Here is a 16,969-nt window from a genome sequence, read left to right on the forward strand (position 1 = left end):
TGTTGAATAATGTGAGAGTTGAAACACTGCCTGTTGTAAGAAGGAGGATGGGAAAAGATACTTTTAGGAATTGTTTGGAGCTAAGTCCGGGGTTTTTTGTGCGAGGAAAAGTAATTTTCAAATAGGAGTCAGCACTGGGAAATAAAATAGAGGACTGTGTGGAATATGTAGGTGTGGGGTAGGCTGGAGGAGGACATGAGGGAGATATTGGCAGAGAAAAGTGTTTGGAATGAGAAGGTGGATTTGTTGGAGCCAACAGGGAAGTTCAGGAGCACCAGCACACACCAGAAACCTGGGAAATGGCAGTGCCGGAAATGAATAAATCCACACTCTGCAGTGACTAAATAATTAATAAGGGACCATTTCTGGCCTGCTTGGTGACCTGACCCGGCTGCAGGAACTAAATGTGTGGGGTAAAGATTAATGTGCCTTAGGCAAGCTCCGTGCTGGGATTGGAACAGGAAATGATTAAAGTCCTCTGCAAAAGCTGGAGGAAAGCTCGTTATTTTGCTCTAATGTTATCAAGAATTTTTATAATCCATGTGCAGTGTTCAGGAAGGCGAAGTAGTTGAGTGCTGGGGGGGCTCCCCACTATGATCTCTTTAAAATCTGGGGAATATTACTCTAAATTTTGGCGAGCTTTCCACCAGCACTGTAATACGTGTCCCTGTGTGGCATAGGGAATTAAGTGAACGAAAATTAAGTCTACAGTGACAGAAATTGCCAGTGACTTCTAAAGGAAGGAGAGATTGGGACTGCCTCAAACAAGTGCTTAATAAACCTCAGTGAAAGAAATGTTGACTTAACTCATTTTTAATTGCTTTTAAGCACTTAAGTGAGTTTGTTATTGAAAGTAATTAAAGGCCTTGAAAGATTGTGGGGAACTTTGGAAATACCTCTATGGAAAGGCAGTTACTCACCTTAAAATAATTTTTACTGCTACCTAATCTGTCTGAATCGCTCAATTAATTACTTAATGAAGTGTGGTTCAGTGCAGGGATGCTGCTCAGGTATGGCAGAATGTGTATACTTTGGGTGTAATGGAAGGCAAAACACCTGATAAATAGTCAGTTGTTGCTTTGAGAAAATTTATGGATAAATAAAAAAAGACCGATCAGTTTTGTGAAGCCCCTTTGTTTGACCAGAATTCTTTTTCCCAATACATACATGAGAACTGGAATGGGTGAATTTTCTAGAGCTGAAAGGTTTCCTTGCAGAATCACAGTTTAAACAATGTTTTCATCAGTGTGGCTCTGCTTTTCAGATGGAAATAACTCAGGGTGGCTTTTCAGATGAAAATAACTCCAGCAGGAAGTGTCTCTGTCAATACAACAATCTCCAAATTGATTTTGTTGTCATGTTTCCATTGAGGACGGTGGAGAAAAGATTTCAACACTGCCTTGTGTGGCTGCAGTGGAAAAACATCCTGAAGGGATCAACCTGTTCTTGATCTGGAACGCAGGTTGAGAGTGAGGACTCTGCCCCTGTGCCCCCTCAGGTGAGACCTCACCTGCAGAGCTGCCCCAGCCTGGGGCCAACAGCAGGAGAGAGTCCAGAGGAGACCCCGGAGCTGCTCCAGGGCTGGAGCCAAGCTGGGAGAGCTGGGACTGCTCACCTGGAGAGGAGAAGGCTCCCAGGAGACACTTTAGGTACTGGAAGAGGCTCTCAGTGCTTATTTTCTGTGCTCTATTTGCAGTAGGATCAGTCTCCCCAGACTCTGCTGTTCAGCAACGCGCTGAGCTGAATGATTCTGATATTCCAATTATTCTGGGTTTGGAGATGGAAGAAAAACCCTTCTCAAAAGATGGCCCTTGTAAATTGAAGCAGATTATTAAACCAGGCTAGAATTTACTGCCCTCTGCTTTTCTAAACACAATGAAGTGAAAATCAAGAATGAGGGCATTTATCTCCAGTGTGTATTTTTCTGGGTTACAAACTTTGGCAGATGTGGTGCAGAGCGATATTTCTTGGCAAACTGGCATGTTTGAAAGACTGGCCTTAGAGAAATGAGTCTCTTTTAAATAGAGCTAAATATAAAAGCAAACCAGCTCTCACTCTGTTTAAGTCTCTCTTATCTGCTGGTAGGAGTTCAGATTAGAGTGTCTGACTTAAATACCTTGAATCCACCCATCCTGCTGCTGCACCGACTCCCATCCTGGAACCTGTAACCCAGGGGCTTGACAGGAGCAGGGAGCCCAGTGCTGATATTTCAGTAGCAGTTGTCCTTTTCCTGCTCTTTGGCTTCCAAAGCAACCCCTTCAGTTTTTCAGGGGATTAGACTAATTTTTTTTTTTTTTTTAATCAGTAACTGTGAGTAAGTAAAAATGCGGATGGGATTTGCCGCTTTCCCCTGAGCTCCCTCTGCCCTTCTGGCCTTCTGCTGGCATCCTCCAAGTGGGAAAGTTATTCTAAGGATACAGTAGAAGTGATGTCACATGGAGGTGTGGTCAGGGGTGATGTTCAGAATCCTGATGTGTGTCACTTATCTTTCCTGGGGGCTGAGCCAACGGGATGTTCCTGGAGAAAACGATGCCCAACTTTGCCAGTTTAATGATTTCCCCGCTTTTCTTGCCCCTTGAGTTCTCATTTCGATCCTGCATGTAAAAAACGAAGGAGGATCTTGGGATATTGAATACTCTGGAGTTCCAAGAACCATCTAATTTTAGAAGCTTATTGCACACCTGGAGATGTTGAGTCATTGTGTGTAGTTCCATGGAGTTTTCCTAGGGGGATGTTTTCCTGTGGTGGATGTGCACAAGGTGCTGCTGAAGCACGTGGCCCTTTTCACCCTCTTCCTTAAAAACTCCTCCCCTTCCATCCTGGCCAGAGCCATTGCTGTTGATTCCCAACAATTCCAGTTCTCCCACCAGCTGGCCAAGACAAGTGCAGGAGATGGGCCTTTGGCAGGAGGAAGCTCAGGAGCTGGAAGCCGCCCTCGGAGCCTTTCCCTCCTGAGCATTGTCAGTGTTTGGGCAATCCAGGGCTGAATTCCTGCTGCTGCTGCCCCTCTTGCTCCATGCCAGTTCTCCTGGCTGTGTCCTGTAGTTCCTAACTCCACGGTGAAGCTGTCCCTGGGAGCTTCCCTCCTCCTGTGTGCCTGTTCCTGGTGCTGGGCTCCCTGGGCTGTGCTGGTCCAGCTCTCCCAGGGCCATCTGGTGAACCAGATCAGGGAACAGCAAACCCAGGTTATTTGTAACCTGGATCCCTTCCCTAATCCAGGTCTCGGTACATCTCTGGGCCTGTCCTGATGGTAAAAAAGCAACTGCCAGTTTTTAAGGAGAGGAAAGACAGGAAGGCACTTCCAGCCAGGAACGACCCTGTGGTTTCCTGCAATGTTCTCTGCCTTCCAAAATTATTTCTTTCCATGCCTTTATTTCATGCTAGGTATTTGCACAGATGTTTTTGCTTCCAGTTGTTCCAGGTGGATCTTTAATTTTTTTTTTTTTCAAATGTGCCCTGAGCAGAATGGAATTCAGATCCATTCTGGATAATCTGTATATATTCATTAACAGTTTGGCCTATTCTTCCAGAATTTAGGTCCTAAGTGCATTAGGCTGCATGACAAATGTCTCTGGTATCCTCTCTGTGGTGTTCCCTTGCTCATAGCTTAACATCACAGCCTTCACTATTGCCTTCAAATTCTGTTCCTTTCTTTCCATTCCCTGTGTGAGTAAAGGTGTCTGAATTAACCTTCACAATAAACCTGCCAGGGCTTTTCCCAGTGTCCAAACAGATTCTCATTAATCCCTCTTTTGTAATGCAGGGAAGGGTTGTGTTGGAGTGTTTTGCTTTGATTTTTTTTTTTTAATAGAGGAAAAGATCACACTGAGGCTGTTCTCTATGAAAGGTTTATTTTTATTTCCAAGACAACTGCTGCCTATAATTTTTAATGCTGCACCTTCTGGAGGTTGACTGTTGTCAGTAGTACAGTTAATATTTCCTTCAATTAACAATAATCTTAGATAATGACATCATTTTCTTTTCATTACAAAGTCGTTTGTGACTTAGAAACCCCAAGATGCTTTTTAAATATATAACTTGCACAAGTGAAAATAATTATTCCAGAGTCAATTCTGGAAGAAGTTTGGGAAAGCTGTTGAAAATGGGCGGTAAAGGACAGTGAACATTGACTTTTGGGGAACTTATCCCTTTCTGTTTTGTGGGGTTTGGTTACTCGGAGGGCTAAATCCAAAACGCTGTGGAATAGGAATGTGGAATGTGTTGCAGAATGTCAGACATTTGCTGAATGTTTTTATCTTTATTTGATAAGCAGTTGTAGAGTATATTTTTATGTTACCACTATTTTATCAGAACCCTCTGCAATCTACCAAAGCAGGTGTTTTAATCACCATATCCTAATTAACTCCATCTATTTCATAATCTGTCTACCCAGCTCCTACCACTGGAGTCCAGTTTTGTGGAAAGAAGAATCAAAATAATGGATTAAAAGAGAAATATAGAAGAATAATTGTAGTAACATCATCACTGAAGTGTAGCTACTAAGACAAAAGAAGAAAACTAAATTTGGGGCATAGGAAGGAGGATAGAATTAAAAATGTTGTTTTGCTGCTTGAAATAGCACATGGAGTTGATGAAGATATTAGGATAGGAGCTTCCCTGCTTAGTAGCTGCAGTAATCTTAGGAAATATTAATGGATTTAATCTCTTTCATAGCAAAGGGGAAGGGAAGGGAAGGGAAGGGAAGGGAAGGGAAGGGAAGGGAAGGGAAGGGAAGGGAAGGGAAGGGAAGGGAAGGGAAGGGAAGGGAAGGGAAGGGAAGGGAAGGGAAGGGAAGGGAAGGGAAGGGAAGGGAAGGGAAGGGAAGGGGAAAGGGAAAGGGGAATTCTGGGCTGCAGGAACCTGCTTTGGTGTCTTTGCTTAACTTGATAAGAAAGATGGAGAGGGACTGTTTACAGGAGCTTGTGGTGACACAGGACACAGGGAATGGTTTCCCACTGCCAGAGGGCAGGGATAGATGGGATACTGGGAAGGAATTCTTGGCTGTGAGAGTGGTGAGGCCCTGGAACAGGGTGCCCCACAGGTAGGCAGGGCTGGTTTTTTCAGTATTCTTGAAGTTTTCCTGGACTTAATCCCAGATAACACTCTCAATGAACAAGGTTGTGCCAACAGGACTTCTCAACATCGTTCTAGTTCCCTAGATTTTCCAAATTAATACTTTTTCACAAATTCATTTGTTTTTTCTCGTCTTTAATGAATGTCTTTGCATTTCCACTCAAAGACACCGTTTGGGACTGATTGTTTTTCTGCAAACACACACAAATTTGGTCCATCCTGACTGATCCCTACCAGTTTTTAAGCGGTAGCAGAGGGCAGGGATGTGTGCTGGCAGCTGGACAGCCTCCTCCTCTGCAGCTTATCACAGCTTCTCTCTGCAGCAGCAGCATCCATTCACTCTGAACTGAATGATTTTGACTTCTGGTCAGGAAAAATCAGAAAAGGAGCCAAAAAAAAAAAAAATCCAAAAAAGATTAATCTGCTGAGTGGCAGCACAATGCAAGCAGGTGTTGATGCTGTTGCAGCTGAAGAAAGATCCAGCACCGAGGTTAATGAGAGGTGGGGACTGTTCTTCTCCCTCTCTGTAGCAGCCAGAGTTTAAAAAAAGGGGAATGTTTGGAGAATCCCTCAGATTTTTTTGGAGAAGCCCAGCATTAAAGGTTGTGGCAGTGCCGTCCTCCTGCCAAATCCTGCAAACCCTCCAGAGGTTCAGCACCATTGGACACACACTTTAAATGTTTGTAAGTAAGAGCTGTGGACTTCCTTGGTTTATACAAACATAAGGATGTGAAAGTATTCCAAAATGGGTACTCGAAGCAATCTGAGCTGTCAAAGCAGCTCTGAAAGGAAATGATAATGATAAAGGTGTGGGGATTGAGGTGTGAGAGCAGCAGAAGGAGTGGTTGGTGATCCCGTGGTTGATGCTGAGCCTAGTGCAGCAGGCAAAGCTTGCTTTCCCGAAATCCATCCAGGAGGATGATGTGAGGGAGGTGGTTTTCTCCCCCATTTGCTTGAACACTTATTTTCAGCTTCTTTCTTGCCACAAAAGGAATAATTTGTTTAATTTTACAAAATGTTACTGAAGCTGTTGGAAGTGGAGCTGCAGCCCACATCTTCTTAATAAATGAGTGTGTGTATTCCTGGAAGGAAGTTAAAATGGGGCTGTGTTATATTTGGTATCTCCTGAAGCACTGAGGCTACTCTGAGTACAGAATGTGCTCAGAGAGAGACTAATTTGCCACTGCAGGGCTTGATGGGATGAGATTTGTCAAGTCCTTGTCTCTGCTGAAGTTCACTTACGCTTTCCTCTCTCTCCTGAAAATATTTTAGGGTTCTGTCTTTGAATTGGAGGACCGTAAAAACAAGTCAAAAAGCCTGGAACCAGAATTAAATTCCAAGCAATGAATATGCTTCTTATAATGTAGAAATACAGAAGTCGAGCACCCGTGGTAGCAACAGGTGGAGATGTTCCTGACCCGTTTCCCTGAGTGTGCTCATGCTCCTGCTAGCACCACTGTTGGGATTACTGGGACATTGGAGCATCAGCAGAGTGGGTTTTGACTTCTCTCCAAGGAAGCCATCTCTGATGGCAGGTGGTGGCTTCCTGCAGGAGGCAGGAAAAGGAAAGGTTCGGTAAAAATGAAGATTTTTCTGTTTTCTGTTCATTTACAAATTCATTCTGTTTCATTAGCTGCCTTGAAGTGTCTGCTGATGTAATTCTACAGGGAAAGGTTGGGATGTACCAGCACTCCCTAAAAAAACCTCAGTTGTTTTACTGGATTCAGTGTTTTCTGCCTCCTGCTTTCTCCCCCAGAGTGTTTTCTGAGTGAATGTAAACTAATACAGGAACAGTGGTTAGAAACCATGAAAAAATATTTAATGTAAACATTTTGGTACTGGGTTGATTAAAATAAACAACTGTTCTGAGGAGCTGGTCCTGCTTTGGGAACAGTAGGGTTTCTGTTCCTCCCTGTAATGCATAAAGCATGTGGAGTGCCTTGAGAGCTTTTTTTGGGTGCTGCACTTCATTTTGAGGGATTTCATTTTCAGTTCTCTAAGCTTTTGTGTCAGCTGGGAAGGGAGGATGTAGGAGTAACATGTAAAACTCAGGCTAAAACCTGTTTAGTCCCAAATCCTGACAAATAGATGGTAAACAAGTCTTGAAATGAAAGCTTGGACTTTGGTTTCTCCCTCTGGAAAGCTGGGAAGGCCGTGGTCTTATTGCCAGCTCTAGTATCCCTTCCCTCTCCCCTTATCCTGCGTCTCCAGCGCTCCTCCTTTTTTTGCCTGCATTTCTCACATGTCCCATTTCTCCTTCTCCAGTGGAGGTGAAGACCACTCTGAGCTGGGAAGAGCTGTGTTTTCTTCGGGCAGGTTTTGCACAGAGCCTCACGGATGTTTTTTTTTTTTCTCTCTCTCTCTGTCTGTCCTTGCTGCTGCAGAGCTCTGGAATGCTGTGAAGACTCCCTGCCCAGGCACACTCCTCTCCGGATTATCTCTATCCCGAGGAAGCTCGTATCCAAGAGGTACCAGTTCATCCTGTCTTTGTTCCTTCAGTGGTAGCACTTGGGTTTAGCTGCTCCTCCTGAAACCTTTTCCCTGCTCCCTCCAGACAGGAAAGCCTTGGATGCCGTGGAGATGGCAGTTGTTGCTGTTTCATATGGTTTGGACTCTTCTTTCTATTAAATGAACTTTGCTACAGAAGCATTTTACATTTTAAAATGAGAAGTGATTTCTGGGTCAAGAAATGCATAAGCTGAAGCTCCAGCAACACTCTGTGCCTGGTATATTTTATTGTGTTGATTTAAAAAGTTAATAAGCATCAGGTCGTCGGCAGCTGAAGTAAAACACACAGTACTTATGTGCTGCTCCTATAAAGAATTGTGAGAGGGGTTTTTTTTTAGTGTTTATGAGTCTTAATATCTTCCTAGTAAATAATGTAAATTTTTGTTTTCTATTAAAAAGGAGACTTGTGTTCATTAGCTGGGTCAAAATCCCTGCATTGGCACAGATGGGATTCCTGATAGAAACTTCTGGAGACATGCAAATTGTTTTCTGATAGTTTCTATTTCTTGGGAGAGGAAAGCTGGAAACAATGTTTTCAAAGATAAACTTTGCAGTGTAAGTTGGTTGGAGCAGTTTCTGTCTTAACTCCTTATTTTGGTTTATAGTGCCCAGTATGATGGAAGCTGAGCAGGTCAAGCCCTTTGAGCTTGTGTGTATATATATATGCACACACATACACATATGTGTATATATATATATATATATATATATATAGATATAGATATAGATATATGTATAAGATAATTTAATACGTTGTAACAGTGAGAGAACATGATCTACAGGAGCTGTGAAACAGGAACATCCCCCCCTCGGGAAAGTATGCTGGGAAAATGTCCATGTGTGCCTGCCCTTCAGTTTTCCCTTAGGGATTCACACTTCCCTGGTGGGCAGAGAAGACACAGGGGAGGCTGAAGTGTCTGTCTGACCCCATCCAGCTGTTCTGGTGCTCTCTTATGTTTTTTTTCCATTTTGTATGTTTTGCTGCTCACTTAATGACATGAACTTTAAATGTCAGCTGCTCTTGGGGCTGCTACAAACCTTTGGGCACACTCTGACCCTTATCCTCACAATAATGTAGCACTCCAGCTCTGCTTTGTGAAAAGCTGCCCTAAATCAGTGCCTCCTCTTTGGGTACAGACAAAATCTGGGTACTTTTTCCACTCCTGCCGCCCCATCTTAGGTGGGATGGGACAGAAAATGCCAAGGATTTCAGAAAAAGATTTTCCTGGCTTGTGCCAGCCTTGAGGCAACAGCAGTGATCCTCTGTCCATCTCCTGCTTCCCCTTTTTTCCCTCTCCATGCTAGAAAAAATGATAATTTTTTTTTAAAAAGGGACTTTGATGCTGCTCCTATCCCTTTTTTATGTATGGTTTCCCCCCTTTGGGCTGTGCAGACTTTTTTGGGGTCTGAGAGGGAGAAATCCAGGGCTGTGGAAGGAGAGGCAAAGCCAAAGGTGGGTTTGATAGGTGTGAGGTGGGAGAAGGGACATCAAGTAAGACTGGAAGTGATGAGAGATCCAGAGAGTAAGATTGTGTTTCAAGTGGGAATATGTGAAGTGTTGGCTTTGCATAAGAAAGCTCCTGTTCCAAGGGCTCCTGGCCCAATCCAGCTCCAGATTAAGAAATTTTAAACTCAGGAGTGGAATTGTTGGAGGCTGTGGAGACTTGGCTGACCAAGCAAATCGAGGTTGCTCTCCAGGCTGTGATTGCCCTGCTGGGGATCTGCAGCTACCACTTCAGATATTTGCTTTTGGGTGACTTTATCTTGAGTTGCAGCCCTGTTAGACTCTGTGTTCATTCAGAAATCAAAAGGTGGAGGAAATTGAGTTAAACATGAATGTGTGAGTGTTCCATGACTTAGCTTACTTAAGTTGTTTCCTGCTTGGGAAATATCCCACTGCCCCACATCCTAATAGAAATCCCAGCAATTAAATAGTTAAACATGGTGTGTGTGTAAAATCCATGTGTTTCTATAAATACCTCTCTTATCTCTGTAATGGTTTGGTTTGATGTAAATATTTTTAAATGTGCTTTTACATTTAGGCTGGTTTTTATCCACTGTGTGTGAGTGGAATTTGGAACTGGGCCTGGACTTTATACTTCTGCTCCTCAACGTTTCTGAACTCGTGGAAAATTTCTGGACTTTAAAGGCTCCTGAGCATTTCTGCCAGTTTGGTGGGGTCTTCACTGGGCTGGTAATGTACTGGATCCAGAGCTGAAGTGGAACATTTTGCCAGCAGCTCTTGGACACTTGGATGCTGTAGGGAACATCATTTAGTGAATGTTTTTAGCACAGGAGAAAATCCTTTGTTCACAGATCTGAAGTTTTCCTGTACTGCCAGCTCTGTTTTGGAGAACAAAATTCCTTTCAGAGAACATGTGATATGGAAAATGATTTCTTTCAAGCCAAGTTATGTGCTGCATCCAGCTCTGGGGCCCCCAACATCAGGAGGATGTGGAGCTGCTGGAGAGAGTCCAGAGGAGGCCCCAGAGCTGCTCCAGGGCTGGAGCGCCTCTGCCCTGGAGCCAGGCTGGGAGAGCTGGAGGATGCTCACCTGGAGAAGGGAAGGCTCCAGGAGGAGCTCAGAGCCCCTTCCAGGACCTAAAGGGGCTCCAGGAGAGCTGGAGAGGGACTGGGGACAAGGGATGGAGGGACAGGACACTGGGAATGGCTTCCACTGCCAGAGGGCAGGGCTGGATGGGATACTGTTAAGAAACTGTGGCAAAAACATTTTTAAAGGGGATTTTTTTAGAGGAGTGGATCTGACTCAGAAAAGAATTTGCAAGAGTGTTACCTAGGATGAAATGCCGGGTCATTAATATTTATAAATTCATCCCCTTATACAAGGAAGAAGTATCCCTATGTGATATATTGCAGCCTATTTAGGTGCATCCTAGAATCCCCAAATGGTTTGGGTTAGGAGGAACCTTAAAGTTCATCCAGTCCCACCCCTGCCAAGGGCAGGGACACCTTTCATTGTCTCAGGCTGCTCCAAGCCCCAGTGTCCAGCCTGGCCCTGGACACTGCCAGGGATCCAGGGGCAGCCACTGCTCCTCTGGGCACCCTGTGCCAGGGCCTGCCCACCCTCCCAGGGGAGGATTTCTTCCTAAAATCCAGTGTAAACCTCTCTGTCAGTTTGAGAGAAGGCTTCATTCCTCCTGTCTTGTCTCTGCAGGCCCTTGTAAAGTCTCTCCCCATCTTTACTGTAGGTTCCCTTCAGGTCCTGGAAGGTCACAGTGAGGTCACCCCAAAGCTTTTCTTTACCAGGCTGAACAATCCCAGTTGTCTGAGCCTTTCCTCTCAGCAGAGCTGCTCCATCCCTCTGATCACCTCGGTGCCTTGTCTGGAGCTGCTCCAAGAGCTCAGCAGCAGCTGCAGCAGCGTGCTCCATTCAAGGACTCTGTGGCTGAGGTGAGCTTATGGGAAACATCCTCCCTGTTTCCTCCACCTTTCCACAGCCTTCCCACAGTGTGCTCCACGTTCCTGCCCTCACAAAAGCCATGCTGGAAGCAGGGGCCTTTCTCTCAGATGTATAATTCAGCCCCTCTTCCAGGTGTCGTTCCCAGCCTTGTTTGTGTTGATGAATGAATGTTCCCTGTGTACAGCCTGCAGATTCTTCTGCTCCTGGAGTACAGTCCTGCTCAATGTACCTGATTCTGATTAAGTGCATTTGAATTTGGGAGTGTGCTTAATGAGCTACACCTTTCACAGATTCTTTTGTTAATTCAGAAAAGCTGCCTGCTCTGATTTATGGTGCCAAAAGGGGTAAACTGCCATTAAAAGCATTAATTAGTCTTGGTTGACTGCACAAAGAATAGACTTGGTGTGAGCCAGTTTTTGATTTAGCCCTTTGATTTTTGCCTAAGCTTGTTAGAGGGTCTGTATCTCTGGCTGTCTCATGCTGGATTGTATAATTGGAATTTTGTGTGAAATTCTTGGGCTGAAGAAGCAAGAGCCAATTATAATCAATAAAGTTGTAAAGCAATCGGGCAGATCTTTTCAGATATTTCAGTACAGAAATGCTCCTTTTTAACGTGGAAATGATAACTTGGGATTGTCAGATTGGCAGGAGTGATATCCCGAGGATTTGCTGTGAGCCCTGGTAAACCTCAGGAAGGAAAATATTCTCAGGAGCCTTGGATCTGCCCATTTTGCAGTGCTTCAGCTGCATGTGAATCCCAGAATCCCAGAATGGCTGGGCTTGGAAGGGACACAAAAGGTCATCCAGTCCAACCTCACTGCTCAAGCAGGATCCTCCAGAGCAGGAAACCCTGGACTGTGCCCACAGTCCTTGGGATTGTGGGTTTTGACTGTCCCCAGGGAAGGAGACTCCACACCCCCTCTGGGCAGCCTGTTCCAGCGCGTGGTCACCTCATGGTAAAGTTCTTCCTCTCCTTCAGGTGGAGCTTCCTCCATTCCAGTTTCTTCCCATTGCCTCTCGTCCTCTTGTACCACCCAGCAGAGCCTTGTGGTAGCACTGCTGGTTTTTTCTTTTCTTCTATATCTTTATCCATTTTCTAGAGGCTAATCAGAAAAAAAACTAAAACCCTTAAATCTTGGAATATTGTCTGTGTTGTTTCCTTGGAAATGCTATATTATGTTGATGAGTGTATTTCAATGTATGGTAGTTCCTGTACTTCCCAATTCTGGCCATCAATTATCCACACAAAAGTTTGAAAATTAATTGAAATGTAAATTATAGCCTAAGCTTTCTTTCCTATAGACTTTCCATAATTATGCCTGACTGCAAAAAAAAAAAAAAAATTCCATTGCTATAATTTTGGTGATTGCCTCTGGTCTGCTTGCGAATTAAGATTTCCCTCTGTCTGTATAAAGTTTCCATCTCTCTTCTATATTATCACGTTAGCTGCTCCATAAAAAGAAGGTTGGATTGGGTTTCCATCCCAGCTTGTCCTTAAGGAGCCAACAGTTGGATCCTCCAGCTCTGCCTTAATTTCCTGGCAGAACTGGAAGGTTCCTTCTCCCTTCCTTCTTCCTGCACTCCTGGAGAGATGATGGTGGTACCCGTAGCACTTTGGAGTATTGAACTGGAAATATTCTTTGGATATTCAAGGAGATGGGAACTGCCTTTAAAATGCATATTTAGCAAAAATTTCTTCCTAACAGCAGCACAGATCTGAAATGCCAAGTATCTTTAGAGGCACAGAGGTATTTAAGAGCTGTATTCTCTCCTGCCTTCCCTGAACACATCCAAGTCCTCGGGGCAGTGAGTTTCCAGCGTCTGTTGCGTTTGGCAGATGGATTTTTGGGTAAGAGTGACAGCCTTTGAGCTTCTGTTTAGTATTTCACTCTCAGTCAGCACATCCTTGGAGAGAAGTCCATCATGTTAGAAGCACTGGAACAGCCAGGGAAGTGTGAGCTCTCCATCTCTTCACAGCTACAGCCTGGGCTTGCTTATTCCCAGCTCCCACAAATGTTCCCAGCTTTGTATCTCCAGTATTTGTTTTCCTTTCCCATTGAAGGAAGTGGTTCTTTCCAGTATGAGAAGCATTAAATTGACTTAAATGCTTTGTTTGCCGTAGTAGCTCTTTGAAGTGGATCTTTCAAGTTTCTTATGTGATCTGGGATTTGATGAGACACATTTTAACCCAGCAATCTCACAGTGAGGAAGGAAGGGAGAAAGGGAGGGTGGAAGGAAGGGAAGGAACCTTCTCGTTCTGCCAGTTTTGATCCTAAGTCACACGGTTTTCCACATTCCTTTTTAACACTTGACTGGTGCTGGAGCATCCAGACGTTATGAGCTGATCCGTGGGATCAGCAGGATCTCACTGGTCAGCTTTTCCAAGCGTGTCTCCAGCATTAAGTCTCAAACTGGAAAGGTAATCCCCTCGGGAGGCTTGACCTACTCTTCAAATTACTTTCTCCTGTTCTTTTGAGGCTTTGGGTTTTATTCAGATGTTTTTTTTCCTCCTCATCAAGGCAGCTCGTTTAATTGCTGTGACTGCCAGGCAGAAACCTCACTCTCACTCTTACAGACCTCCTTTTCTTCAGCTCCTTCATAATAAAGTGGTTTTTGGAACAGGGCCAGGCCTTTAGCCCAAAGTGTCTTCTGGTTTCATCTCAAACAAGGGACAGAACAGCCAGATTGCTTTCCTAATCCCTTTTCCCAAAGACAAAGGTGTCAGCACTGTCTAGACACTGGTGTTGCACGTGCTCATTCAAGGCTGAGGGTTCCCCCCCTCTCTCCTTTTCATCCCACATAATTGTCCTCAAAGCCTCCTAATCTGCCATTGCTCAGTGGGTGAAATCCCCCCCGTACAATTTGGGATGGGTGTGTCCAATTTGGGAGTAGGTGGTCTGTGCCCCTTTGGAGGAGAGTCAGTGAAACAGGATGAGTGAGTTCTTGCTGCTGTACAGAACAAGCATGTAAAATCTCTTTTTTTCCCCATATTCATGCTCTATCCAGTCAGGAGGTATTACACAGCAGCTGTTCTTAAACTTTTTTATTTCTTTAATGGTTATTTAATGCCTTTGTTTTCTTTCATCTATTTCATTTTGTAGCTTTCCCATGGGGGAGTGAGTCCCCACAAGCTACAGATTTGGAGTAGGAAAAGTAACAATTTAGCTGGTTTCCCGGTCCTTTGAAATTTTCCTTCTACTCATGGCAGGTTTTGACCTCTTCTTTCTTTGGAAGTGTTCTGCTGGGAAGTTTAGCTAATCATTAGGAGATCATTAGGATCCTGTTTAGCCTTGGATGTGGTCTGGTTGTGTAATGGAGAGGTTAGCTTCAAAAAAATTGGGAAAACTGAAGACAAATAATAGCAGAGCAAAATCACAAATTCTTTCTGCCCAAAGTTCTCTCTCGTTTTGGAGTTCCTTACACATATTTATCATCCATTTTTTGTATTTAAGTGTGAAAATAGTCCTGTCAGGACACTGGCTGATAATTCCTTGGCACTTCAGCGTGCTCCTCGTGCCTGGCTGTCACAGCTGGGAACAAGGAGGATCGTTGTGGTTTGTGTGTTCCATACAACTGAGTGTGTCATTTCAAGTTAAAAATAAGACGTCTTTAATGTCAAGATTGCAAAGTTCAAAAAGCAGAACGTGCCTGGAAGTCAGTAAGTGCACTTTCAGTTTGTTCTATATTTATGCCAGGCCTTATCAGCCCGATTTCTGTCCAGGATTCTCTCCCTAAAAAGTCATTTATCCATGAAAGGTGTCTTGGTCTGAGGGCTGTGGCAACTGGGGGATAATTAATTACTTACAATTTGTGAAGCCACCTTGAAATGGAGTTCCTTGTTTCTCCTCTAGGCTCTTCTCAGAGTTCAGCCTGGTCCAGTGGAAGGTGCTCATGGAAGGGGATGGGAATGAGTTGGGCTTTAAGGCCCCTTCCAGCTCAAACCACTCTGGGATTCTGTGGAAACAAGCAGCACTCCACATCTGTGCAGCTGCTTTTGCCTTGTCTTTGGGTAGGTCGGATTTGAGAGGTGTTTCTTCAACAAAAGTGCTGAAAAAAAAAAAAAAGAGCTGATTATTCATGAGAAGTTACCAATAAAGGGGTTTGCTGTTGTTCCCAGGTATTGCTCGAGGATTATTTTGCCAGTTCATTAAAGGCTTGGACAGGGATTTACAAGCTGATAGCTTTTGTTCCTCTGGTGGACTCAGGCTGGAGCCCTTAAATATTTTGCATTTAATGCTGAAATAATGTGGGATTTCAGAGTGAGAAGCCAATCCTCTAGTTAGATGGAAAAGGATTAGAGGCAGAGAGTTTGCAGACTGGGGACAGTAATTGGGTGTAACTGTGCTGTGTTGGAAGACCACTGCAGTTTATTCATCCTCCCCTCCACTCCTGCTCTTCTTTGGGGTGGAACAATGACCCCAGGATGTCACCAACGCACCCTTGGGCTCCCTTCCTTCCCCCCAGCTGCCAGAGTGCAGGAATGGCAGTTTCCCATCCCCACGGTGCTCGTGGCCTGCCAGGGCATCTCACTGCAGTTCAGTTGTGAATCATTGCTTTATTTGTCAGGTGCAGCTCCAGCGGGCCGGGCTGGAGAGCCTTGGGTCGGAATCCACGGCGCTCTGCCAAGGCGCTGCATTGTTGTCGGAGCCCCTGTGCTGATAAAACACATCCTGACTGCATGTTATTGCATCCATGGCATTGCATTCCTGCATGGGAGCTAATTAACAAGCTTAGGAATCTGTCGGGTTTAGCCCTGGGGATTACAGAGTGGGTGTGGGTGTTCCAAACTGTTAATCCATATATTTTACTGTTTGAAAAATTCATTTTCCTGAGGGTTATTTGGCACTGCAAGTGCATCAGCAGGATCTCTGTAATGCAATCAGAATATTTTCTGCACAAGAGCCAACATGTGTATTCTTTTTCCTCAAACAAAAAGCTTGCTTTACAAGGGAAAAAAAAGTTCCTTTCGTGACCTTAAAATAATTCATTGGGGAAAATGAAAGCTTTTTGTTTTATGAAGGCTTTGTGTCTGCAGGATCCCAGCTAAATGCCATGTAGGAATTGACTGGTGCTAATGTTGATTAAAAAAAAGAATCAGGATTGCTTGGACATTGGAGGTTATCAGTCAAACACTGCTCTGAGAAATTGTTGTAATGTGCTGCCTTCAGCACCTCATCGAGGCGTGGGGATGGGCAATGATGTGAGCAGAGTGGGCAGTGTGAGATCATCACTTTTCTCCTGATAATTTAACTAAATCAGTTTGTAGTAGGGATATCTGTTGGTAAAATGAGAGGAGAAGATTATCCTTACGTTGTCCTTGTTCTCATCGCCCTGCTCCAGGGCTTGCTGGCAGTGCAGGGAGAGCATTGCAGGATTCCCTGTGGCTCTGCCTTCCACCGTGTGTGTTTTATAGAGTTCCTTCTCTTGTGTGCTCCTTTGATTCTGCTTTTTCCTCAGAAAGCCACACACAGAGCTGAACCTTCAGTTCTCGTCACCGTTGTCATCTTTTGTGCCATTTTCTTTATCCTTTTCCAGTCCCACCTGTGAAATAGGTGTGGTTTTAAAAAAGAAAACCCAAATGCCAGGTTTATGATCTGGTTTTTGTGTTGCTCTGCCGTGGCTCACAAATGACGGTCAGCCTCGGAACAGACACAAATGTGTTTTACTGGCTCTTAAATATTTTTGCAGGCTGATGAATTTAAAGCAGAGGGAATTGAAATGTAAAGGTCTGGGAAAGGGTGTCCCACATCTGCTCAATGGCACCAGAGGAGCAGGCAGGAACTGCTACCCAGGAAGTTCCACCTGGGAGGAGAAACTTCTGCCCTGGGCAGTGCCCAGTCATGAGCACATCACCCAGAGAGGTGTGGAGTCTCCTCACTGGGGATATTCCAGAACCATCTGGGCATGTTCCTGTGCCCTGTGCTCTGGGATGGCCCTGCTGGAGCAGGGAGGTGGTGCCAGGTGAGC

General features: G+C 44.6%; 1 protein-coding gene across 1 annotated transcript in view; it reads left to right on the forward strand.

The window, feature by feature from the left end:
* The first annotated feature begins 7,499 nt into the window (after nucleotides 1-7,499).
* FAM168A (family with sequence similarity 168 member A) overlaps nucleotides 7,500-16,969 on the forward strand; it is an 87,023-nt gene continuing 77,553 nt past the window's right edge. The window contains exon 1 of the mRNA XM_062511143.1: nucleotides 7,500-7,541. The gene's annotated coding sequence lies outside the window, so the exon portion shown is untranslated. The remainder of the gene's footprint in view (nucleotides 7,542-16,969) is intronic.

This window comes from Cinclus cinclus, chromosome 2 (assembly GCF_963662255.1).
Source record: "Cinclus cinclus chromosome 2, bCinCin1.1, whole genome shotgun sequence".
Classification (NCBI taxonomy): Eukaryota; Metazoa; Chordata; class Aves; order Passeriformes; family Cinclidae; genus Cinclus; species Cinclus cinclus.